The 12,071-nt window shown below is 30.3% G+C and overlaps 1 long non-coding RNA gene across 3 annotated transcripts in view; it reads left to right on the top strand.

Moving 5' to 3' along the window:
• The window catches only part of LOC119253389 (uncharacterized), a 264,080-nt gene that overhangs the window by 208,911 nt on the left and 43,098 nt on the right, over positions 1 to 12,071 (top strand). For 2 of the 3 annotated variants that reach the window (XR_008553290.1, XR_008553291.1), the window contains exon 5: positions 3,879 to 3,995. This is a non-coding gene — a long non-coding RNA (uncharacterized LOC119253389). The remainder of the gene's footprint in view (positions 1 to 3,878; positions 3,996 to 12,071) is intronic. The other variant, XR_008553292.1, reaches the window with a different exon arrangement.

Here is a 12,071-nt window from a genome sequence, read left to right on the forward strand (position 1 = left end):
GTGCATGCATAAATATTAGTAAATAAACTATAAAAAGGTTAAAGAATTTTTAATTAAGTAATGAATATGATATGCTGATATTTGTTATGATTATTATTCTTATTCTGTATGCTTCATATTTTTCACAATATAAAATGAAAATGAAATGTGCCAGAGCATTTTTAGAATAAAGTAGTAGTAAGGGGGCCTCCCCAGTGGCGCAGCGGTTGAGCGCTGGGTTGCGAAGCTGCCCGCGGCCTCTGCGGCGCCAGTTCGATCCCCAGCTGCTCCCCGGCCACCTGAGGAGGGTCCCACAAGGCGCGCAGACCTCTCCTGCCGCCCGCTGCTCCCCTCAGCAGTGTACTTCGGTCCTTCTGCCTGCTCTGCTCCCCGCTCTGGCTCTGGTGAATTCTCTCACCCTCCCGCGCTTCTGACTGTACCCAGTGCATGTATAAACAAACAAAACAAATAAATAAATAAATAAATAAACAAAACATGCCTCTATAAAAAAAAAAAAAAAAAAAACTATAAAAAAAAAAAAAATAAAGTAGTAGTAAGAAACACAAAATGTCTAAACCTCAAAGAAGTTCTATCATTATCAAAACAATATTACTTAGGCATTTACTAGATTGGTCTCTAGTATCCTTGGAACATTTCTAAATTTGTTCTGATATATAAAACTACCAAAATCTCATTTTTAATTTTAAGATTTTACAGATGAACTTTGCTTCATCAAGTTGAGTAGGGTTTTTTCCTGGGGCTTAGAGCAAAGTTATTTCTGCTTTGCATTTGCTTCACCCTTGACTAATAAATCTCATTGAAAACCATCCTGTGGGCTATTGATAAAAACTTTGTGAGATAATAAATAAGTAAAAGATTAAAAAACTTAAACAAAAGGGGATCATGAATAATAGTGATTTTTTTTTGAGAAAAAAAATGATCATTTCTGCTGTTTTAAAGCCAAAGTTCAACTCTTTGCAGTAGTCACATTCCATTTTGTACATGATATGTTGTAGTATCAAATATGTCAAAAACAAAATACCTTTCACTAAAAATCAACAGGGTGTTCTAAGAGCATTTGCAGATGTTTAAAATTGAACTGGAGGGGATAATGCTAAGCAAAATAAGTCAAAAGGAGAAAGACAAATATTGCTTGATGTATTTACAATATACAGCAATAAAACAAAGGGTCAGTCAAAACCAAACCAAATGTAAACCCTAGAAATATGATTGCAAAATTGAGACTATCAGAAGGGGAAAGGACAGGTATAAAAAAAGAACAAGGGTTTGGGAGTCCAATAGACTATGGTGGAGAAGGATTATGGGTGCCTCAGTGGTGAATATGGTATGTTAGCACACACCTGACAAGGCAGGATCCTGTGAATATCCTTCTGAGCTAAATACAATATTATCAACCAGTGTTATACCTTCATAAATAATATGTTAAAGGAAAAGGAAACATCACTACTGCTCATAAAAGAGGAATGGATAGATGCTTATAATTTTGAATTTAATATTATATTGGGGATGATAGTACAATGTGTGTATGATGAAAACAGGCAGAGAAATTGCAAGTTCCCAGATATTTTGGGCTATCCTCACAATCCTCACAGTCAAGAGTCCACCCACGTTGAAGCAGCACCTTTATTCTTATTCTGTTTCTGTAAGGCTCTTAAGGTATTTTATTTGATTGATTCTCACACATGACTATCTGTCAAAAAGATGACCTCTTAAGAGTTGGATCCTATCTTCTTCTTCTTTGATTGCCTAGATCTTACACAGGACTCCACAAGCCAGATTCTCAATATATTTGTACCGAATGTAATTTAACAATCCCAAAGAAGTTAAGATCTGGCAACTCAGAGACCTCAGAAAGACCTGACTTATATACTAGTTTACCTGCTCCACTACTTAGAATCTCTGAATGAACTTGAGAAAGTAACAGCATTATAGTATTGAGCCTTCTTTAGGTTTCAATAAGTTTACATATTGACAGGATCATTATAAGGACCAACTGTGATGATAATAATAATAGTTAATCTTTATCAAGTACCTTTATTGTGTGTCAACTATACAATAAATATGGTCCTGAGTATGATATGGCTACATCTCTACTAAAAAGCTGACTTAATTATCTGCTACTCCATAAATTATGTATCATTATTTCTCAGTTTTACAGATTAAGAAATAAGACAAACAGAGGTTAAATAATTGCTCAAGATCAAATAAAATGCAGAATAGGAATTTAGATAATTTGAATGTGAAGGAGCTGCCTGTAATATTTGATCAATGTAGATTTGATTTAAAAAAAAAACCAATACAAAAACATTTCAACTGCTATTCATAAAGTTCCTTTTGTTGTTGTTTTTGAAGAAAGAAAATGCAAAGCTTCCTTTGGTCTGCAATTACTGCTAATAAGTGTGTCAGTTTTATGAACATGTGCATATATTTAAGCTTCCAAAGACTCGCACTTTTGCAAGCTGTTGAACACTAACTGGATGTGAATAGCTACAGGGAAATACACTCTGCATAATTGAAGTGACTTCTCTATTAAAGAAAACCATGTGTGACTTGGGTAGGATGTGGCACTTCTGCCTTATGATTTACAACAACGTATCTATTCCTTTAACTTCGCCTAACAATTTGAAGTCAACTTATACATGTTTTTGGCTTAAATTGCCCTTGCCTTTCAGTGGAGATTTGACATTTGAAAATACAAAATAACAAGTATTATTTCTGTTTAATTCTTAAAATTCTGGCTTTCATCTAGACAGGCACCTGATTTGGAGAAAAGCAGAGCCTCTCGCCAGCTGGAAAGAACTAGAAAGTAAAAAAAAGTCAAGGTTTCTAAGAATATAGGTCTCTCCCCATTTAAACTGTTCCAAACCACACTCACTTATAATCATAGACTAAAAAAAATTCTTGACTTTTTTTTTTACAGAACCTTTTAAATCATCTATGCCAGCGGCTACAACTTGAGGCAGCCACATGGCCAGAATCTCTGTTCTCATGTCTTTGGCTATAAGAAAAGTCTGTAAGCCAATTTCCAGACTGTGTTAAAAGTAGTTTAACTGTCAGAATAAAAAAAAAAGTACCTTTGATGTTCAATATTTGCAATTAAACATTTGGTTTATGTATGTTTCCTTTTTAGGATTATTAAACCAGAACTAGTCACTTATACTGGAGTACCACACTGTTATAGCTAGCTAATAATTATATCACATTCATCTGCCTCCAGTATTAAGTTCACAGGCCAATCTTTATTATTATAATTAATTTTTAAATAAATTCACTTCACAGTTTCATTTATTTACAATACTGAATGTGTTTACTTTGTGGCCTTTCCTATAAGTAACCAAGCTAAACAAACAGTTTGCAAAAAAGAAAAAAAAAAAAAAAAGGCCTCAAATTGCATTTTTCTCAAAATACTGACAGCTTTCATAAAAAGTGTGTTTCCTTTGCTTTTGAATGTTAGCCGCTATAACATAAGGAAGACTGTTGGTTCTAAGAAAGTATGTATTTATTTTCTACAATATAGGAATCTTTTACTGTTATGATTATTTCCTCTATTAATATTAGAGAGTCAGAGCACAAGTTTTAACATAGAAATGAAATTTTTAGTATCTGAATAAAACCAAGGACTAGTTAGCTTACTACTTTTCAGTGCACCAGATGAATTCTTAATGAAAACATTTTACTTTCTTCACTGTAAATCAATATATGGAGAACATTCATAAGTTTCTAAAAAGAAATTCTGTTTTTACAGGTCTAAGAATACATTTTTTTCATGTTTGCATTGAATCACTTTCCCTTTAAAAAAGATGTCCATTATTAACTATTTTCCTAAGTAAAAGAAATCCAAGAGGATTTTTTAAAATTTTTGTTCTGTTTGTTTTCAGCAGCCATTACAGATGCCATGAGCATCCCGGGCAGTGAACATGGCTCTGTCTATCTCCTTCCCCAGGAGCTTTGTATGCCTCCTGTTCATTGATCATATCATTCCTGATTTACAACATGTAAGTGCTATTTTAGATTTTATGTGTTATTTGATATATTATTTTTGGGGGCCTGGGGATGCTTAAAAATGTTTCAATATAAATTAATGGAGTTGTTTTTTTAGACCATTTCAGTTTAAGAAAGGTTTCATAGGAGCACTCTACTTCACATTAGTGGGAGAAACCTATATTATTAAGTGGCAGCATAAGGATGTTTGTGGAGGGTTCTTTATTTTCCATCTCTATTACTCCATATGAATACCAAATCAAAATACAGTGTGTATGCTGTTCATCAAAACAAATCCTCTTCAATTCACTTCCAATTACATTGGCTCTCCTAATCCCCTCTTAAGTAGAAATTCTGAAGCTGCCACTGATACTATTCCTTCTATTTTGAAACAGTTCAATCAAAATAAACTCCTAATGAAGTTGTCCTGTTTTTGAGCTGTAAAGGTTTGCTAATCTTAGAGTCCTATTTGTGGTGCCTAGGTAAGGTGGTGCCTATCAAATTACGAAAAGGGCTCTAATTTTGTTTGAATGTAACAAAAGTTTGCTTCAAGTGTTCATTTTGATAGCATCATTTCTAAATTGATCAAAATATCTCAATCTGATAAAAAGATTTAGATCAGATATGAGACTTGTTATCAAAGCCCAAGTTTACTAAATAATTTTTAAAAAACTAATTTTATCAAAGTATTTTAAAAATTAATTACTGATAATAATAGTGTATTTGCTATACATTAATAAATTTGAAAGGAAACAAAGACAATAATATTCAGTTATTTGGCAGGTGTAGGTTATTGCCTGTTTCATCCAGACAACGAATCATTCATTACATATTATAGGATTATGACATTCATTTTGAATTGTAGACTTTTCCTTTATAATTCATATTGAACAATATATTTCTCTCATAATTTCTATATAAATAAAGTATACTTGACAATATAGTGCTTGAATTTACAAAATTTAATGTGCCCACTATTTGATTTATTGGGGAAACACACTATTTCTAACTTCCGTTAATTATAGCATTCATTATACAGTAAATGCAGAATGAGATTCAAGCAATAATCCTCATTTTCAAGTCTATTTTGAAAGTGATTTCATGAACTGAATGTAAATATTTTTGTTATCACTGGTTAATATGCTCAGTAGATATTAAAAAAAAAAGGTGACTTGTAAACTACCATTGGAATATTGGTGCCTTAAAAGTAATTTTATTTTCTATCATCTTAATCTGTAAATTATAGTGTGAAATTAATATAACAGTGGTAAAATTATGCATATACACATCTATGTAATAGTCTCTAATATTTAACTTCAACTGTATTCTTAACCAGGTATAAAAATGCTTAAGGTAAGTGATCTCATCAGAAGATAGCTGGAAAAAAAAAGTCTCTTTCTTTTGCCAAAATAAGCACAGTTATAAAATCATTAAAGAGAGCACAAAATATAACTATACTATAGAAAACACTTATACTCCATTGTATAATTATACAATAATCTGTTTATCCACTTATTATTAATAATAGATTGTTTCCAAATTGGGGTAATTTTGAATAATACTGCTATGATCTTTTTTATGCATATCATCTGGGGCACATATATATATGTATGAGTGAAAATGTGTACATATGTATAAAGCATGAATGGAATTACCAAGTTTTTTGGTCTCTGATGTGCCCCATTACCAACTGCTACCACTTTCTAAATGTGTACTACTAATATATGCTATATATAGAATTAGTACTACCAATATATGCAATATATACCAATATATGCAATATAGTACTACTATATATAGTATATATAGTATATATATAATATATAGTATATATAGTACTACCAATATATGCAATATATAGTATTTAAGAGTTTAAATTGTACCACATTTTATAGTCCTTAATATGGCCAATATTTAGTTTGTTTTCTTTTAATGTTCTAGGGTTGATGGGAAATGTCATCTTATTGCAGTTTTAATTTGCATTTCATTATCATGTGAAATATGTAATTATACATTTACTTTTTTTAATTTTTGGATATGATGTTTTGATAATTGCTTGTCTTATTATTTGTTTTTGCAAATTACATCAAGCAATCTTTATTCTGGATAGAAATTTTTATGTCAATACAATATATGATGATTTCTCTTATAGTTAGATATTTCACTAATTAATAATTCTTTTTGATTTAAAAGTATTAATATGAATGCAATATAACCTATCAATGTTTTACTTTATGAGTGATGCATTTTTGTGTCTTTTAAAGATATTATTGTCTAGCCCCATGGTCATAAAAGTATTATTTTATGTTATTTGCTAGAAACTTAATTGGTTTGAATTTACATTCTATTGCAAAACTGAGAAATTAATTATGACATATCATGTTATGTGGATTAAGGTCACTAAATTTTTTACTTAAGAAAACATTTAATGACTTAGAATGTTAATTAATTTGTTAAGATGTATTTATACACCTCAATATTCATCCTTTTGAAGTGTATAATTCAATAGTTTTAGTAAATTTGCAAAGTAGTGCAACCATCACTACTACATTTTATCATTTTTAAGAAATATGCATTTGTTTAAAGAAAATCACTCTCATTTTTCACCTTCCCTAAGCACTCAAAAATAATGAATCTAGTTTCTGAGTTTGTCTATCCTGGGAATTGCATTTAACTGTCATCATACAAAGTATAACCCTTTGTATCTGGCTCCTTTCACTTACTGTGTTTCAAGGTTCAATCATTTTGTAGCATCTAGCAGTGTTTTATTCCTTATTTTTTGCTTAAATAATTGTACATTGTATGAATAAACCAAGGATATTCATTTATAGGTAGATAGGGATTTGAGTTGTTTAACTTTTTAACTATTGCTACTATTCAAAATGCTTCTTTGAACACTTGTGTATAAGTTGTTGTGTAACCATAAGTTTTCCATTCTCTGGGATATTACCTAAAAGTGGAATTTCTGTGTCAAGTGATAACACCATGTTTAAATTTTTGAGGAAATATTAAAATATTTTCCAAGTAGCTTCATTATTTCACATCCCCTTTAGCAATATATGATTACTATAATTTAGTAGTATCCTCACAAATGATTGTTTCATCTTAACGATTAAAGAATTTCTCATGGATATAAAGTAGTATTTCACTATAATTTTGATTTGTATTTCATTCATGATTTGATATTTGAACATCTTTTACTGGGCTTTTTGACCTTTTTATGGGTTCTATAGGGGAAATATCTGCAACTGTGTGTTTTCTCTTTATTGTTGACTTATACAAGTACTTTATATACTGTGAATACTAGTTCTTCATGATTTTCAAATAACATCTGTAGGTTAATCAAAGTGGTTGATGAACAGGCATATTTACTTGAAAATTCACCTTAATCCCACAATGTAGAAATGAGGAGTGGATATTGTTGGGTGACAGTTATTCTCAGATCTCTCATGTCACTGAATGTCTTATGAGTAAGGCACAGATGGTTGGCTCTTTTGTTCCAGAGTACATTTTTTATGACATTTATATAGATGATCTCCTTGGAAGATAGAAATAGTATCTCCCTCAAGTGCAAAATGCAGACATTGTTTAATGTTCAGTACAATAATGTCTCCCTCCAGACCAATGGGTAAATGTAATTCCTATTATGTAAAGCAAAGTTTCCTGAAACTTAGGTTGAACAACCTTCTATCCTCTAATATAACACTACATATTGCACATTTTCCCAAACATGAAGGAAAGAAATTTTAATTTACAAATAAGTTCATTCATTCAGCTAATACATGAACATACATGTCAACTAAATAAAATGGGTGGAATTTTTTTTTTCATCTTTTTTTTTTTTTTTAAGATTTATGGCCTGAACCAGGGTACAGGCCAGATACGTGGGAGGGTGAGAGGACTCACCAGAGACAGAGTCGGGAACAGAACAGGCAGACTGATGAAATACACTGCTGAGGGGAGCAGCGAGTGAGACAGGAGAGGTCTGCTTGCCATGTGGGTTGCTCGGAGGCTGGCGGGGATTGAACTGGCACTGCAGAGGCTGCAGACAGCCTCACAGCGCTGCACTCAACCGCCTGAGCTACCAGGGAGGCCCTTTTTTAAAAATCTTTTTAAAATCTTGATTCACATGAATTAACAGCAAAAGCAATGTGAAATAATTGGTGACAAAAATATCAACTATGTATTAGTTAATATTAAGGAATTATCAGTTGTATTAAATTAAGGTTAGATACAAAAAAGTCTGTTAGAAATACATTATAAGTATTAACACATGAAAGTATGCTTTAGGGAATTACTTTAATTTACTCCTTTATAAACTTAAAAGTAAATATGTGGAGAACATATAGTTGAAACAAAATAGGACAATGGATAGATAGGTATCTGGGCAATGGATAGATAGGAATTTATAATGCTATTAACTCTTTTAACAAACATGGACTCAGTACAGCTTTGATTCAAATCCCAGAATTGCTACATAATAACTCTGATCTTTGCAAAGTTCCTTAACATTCCTTCTTCAGTTTCCTTAGCTGAAAGTGAAAATATATTATAACTTACTTTATAAAGTTGCAATGAGTTTTAAATGTATTAACAATTTTAGGCACTTAGAAAAGTGCCTTGCTACATATATTAATTAAATTCTAAAATCAAAATATTGTTAGATTGAAATAGTTTTAAAACAAGGAATTTAGGCACACAATTATATTTTAAGTATTAATTACTATTGCATGTCATAGAATAAATGCACTTAATATTAAACCACCAATTTATACCTTTGTAAAGAACCATTTTTTTTTTAAATTTTGTAGCTACTTTTGTCTTCTTGTAATTTTATTGTACGTTTTATCTTATATTTTATGATTTATTTACATCTTCTTGTGTTTTTACCTTAGATTGGTAATGGGAGCCCATTAGATATTTTGAGTTTAATTCAAGGTCTCCCAACATTTCCATGATTTCTTCTGCATACAATAAATTTATGAAGTTGTTTTCAAATTCCCTTTCATTACATCCATATTGAAAAATCGTTTCACTTCTTTTCCAGGTTTGATTAAATATAGATCATTTTCACAAGATAAAATCCCCAGAAAGCAAAGAAGATATTTTCTTTGCTAAAATATACATTCAGAATTATAGCCCCAATGCCTGGAAAACATTTTCATTAATCCAACAAATCAATCAACCAATCAATCAATATTTTTAAGTGAATTACCTAACAGAATTCAAATGCTTCCTGACTGTAGATAGGCACTAGTAATTCTGTTTCATAAAATCCCCATGTGTATTCATAATAGAGAATAAGATTCACAGGAAGAAAGAAAATCATATTACCTACTTCCCCCTTACCCCAATAAGTTAAAAATGTTCTTATATCTACTCTGCCAGAGAACTGCATTTCTCATAGGCTGCTGAATACCCTTGCCTAAAATTGTCTTCACAGAGGGGTTATAACTTACCTTTCTAAATAAGAAATGCATGTTCAGTGGGTTAGTGGAAAGAAAGGTGTCATCTACTTGTTCATTTCAAATAATTTCCCACAAACTCACCCTACTTATACTGGTTTTCTCAGAAGATGGAAAAGGAAAATCCTGGAAAGAGCTTCCATTTCCCAAGCTCCGGATGGTGTGGTTGTACAACCCAAGTGGCTGAATCACTTCATTTCACATTTTCTCAATTAGGATAAAAACTCTGGAACCAGTGAATAGTTATTAAGAACTATTAGACAAGAAAGAAAATGTAAAGTAATATTTTGCAGACAGAACAAGTCTTTTTAATTTATATAACAAGCACAATGAGAACTTTTGTGGGAATTTTTGTGTAAGAGAACTTTTCTAAACTGTAATATGAATTCAGTTGTTAACCTCAAAATAATTTAATTTATACTATAGAATTTGATAGCAAATTTTAAAAGTCAGCATTCGATACTGTTTTTAATTAATGACTCAATCCTTTGTGTTAACATTTATGTCTCTATAAAATTAGAGAATTATTCAAAAGCTCCACCCTGAATTGTAATAATTTGAAATACAGATAAGAATATTAATATAAATAATTACTGCATTTATATCTACTTGAAATTACTTGATAAGATACAATTTATAGTATCAGTGATACACAAGATTATTTTGCTAATAAGGTTGTGAGCTCTCTGAAAGCAAGATATGTGAAAATAAAATTATAGAGGAATATTTCATTTTATTACACTTCACTTTATTGCACATCACAGATAATACATATTTACAGATTTGAGGTATATGGCAACCCTGCATTGAAAAAATCTTTTTGTGATAATTTTCATGTTCCTTTTCAGTAAACTTACTACCAAACAGGCAGACATTCCTGCAATATCTATTACCCCAGTTAATTTTGCCTGATCTGGAGATTCATGCTAATAGAATCAGAGGGTTTAGAGTCTTTGTGTAAGCACAGCATGATTTTTGTGAGATTCAACCTTTAATTGCATATAACAATTGTTCACTTCTTTTAATTGCTGAAAGCATTTCATTGTATGGCTATTTCACTCTATTCAACACTTTTATAATGAATAATTAACTTTTTTGTGAAAAAGCTTCTTTACAATTGATTTTAGAGATCATTTGTGAATATGTTTTTATTTCACATGGATAAATATGTGATTTAAACTGCTAACTATATTTATAGCATTGAATGTACTTTGTCTTTGCATATGTTCTGTCCAGCAGAACTGCTCAAGATTTAGAAGAACATAAAATTGAAATATAGTTTTTATTTCAATGTATGTTTGTATCAAATAGCAAGTTTTGCACTGGATAGTTTTATGGCTTTGATTGCAAAATATTTCCTTATAATTACATTTTAATTATAAATAGTACGCTTTGACACAGGATAATTTAATGTTAATTGTAGTACACTCTTTTGTATAATTGTTATATGTATATAGAAACCTTTTCATTTACATTTATTTGAAATTTATTTGCTATACCTTTTGTTTTAATATCGCTTCTATCTTTTTTTTTGTATTACACGTTATTTCTACATTATAGGCTATATATATTATGTTCTTCAAAATTTAGGAAACATTTATTAATAGGATATTTTAACCCACTTATTTTATTTTTATAAGCTATACATAGCTATATTTTTCCATCGTGTTCAAAATTTTATATCTCTCATATCCTTAGTCTTCTTTTATAAAGCTTATACTTTTGCTTTTATATTTGACTGTACAAATCATATCCTTTAGGTTCTTTTTCTCGTCAGAATAAGATTGAACAACCTCCATTTATAGCAGAATTTAAGTTCTTTGCTAGCTCTCCCCCAACTGTGTTTACTTTTCAGTAATCATTGATATTATCTTACTTTATAGTTTACTTTTACACATAGTTCCTCCTTTCAAAAACTTTACATTTGATTTTACTAATAAGATATAGATAATATAATATAAATGTTGATAGTATAAATTAATGGTCCCTTTTTTAAAATATTATTAATTTATTTTGAAAATTTACTTAGGCGCAGAAAAATTCTGCTTGCAAAGATATATCACCTTACTTGTGTTTCAGTTCTTCTTTACTTCTGAAAAGGAATGACTCTATACCTCGGAATTACAAACAGTATTTTAAACCAATGATATCTCAATTAAAAATAAATTATCTTTCAAAAATATGTTGAACAACATTCTTTGCATTGTCTTAATAGGAAACAGCTATGTTTCAGTAAGACTATTCTAAATTTTATAACTTTGGATATTGATTTTAATGAAAAAAAATGATTTAAGATACCATAACAAAATAGATTTATGACTTTAAATACATAAATATCAACAAATCTAGTTTTATCAGATACTGTATTTTCATTTAACGTTTTCATATTCACTTGGCAAAGAGTGGTGAGAAAATGTCCCAATAGGTAGCCTTAGAATCAAAATCTCCAAACCAAACAGCATCTCTATTCATGAAGAATAAGGTACTGAATTAATTATTTTTGTAGTATTTTAAATAATGAAAAAAATTATTTCCTGGTGAGCATAATATAGCATAACTACATATGAATTTTCAATTATGCACTCCAGAAACATGTAATGTTAGAAAACAATATGTCAATAAAAA

The sequence above is a fragment of the Talpa occidentalis genome, unplaced genomic scaffold (assembly GCF_014898055.3).
Source record: "Talpa occidentalis isolate TD23 unplaced genomic scaffold, MPIMG_talOcc4v2.1 talOcc4.2, whole genome shotgun sequence".
Classification (NCBI taxonomy): Eukaryota; Metazoa; Chordata; class Mammalia; order Eulipotyphla; family Talpidae; genus Talpa; species Talpa occidentalis.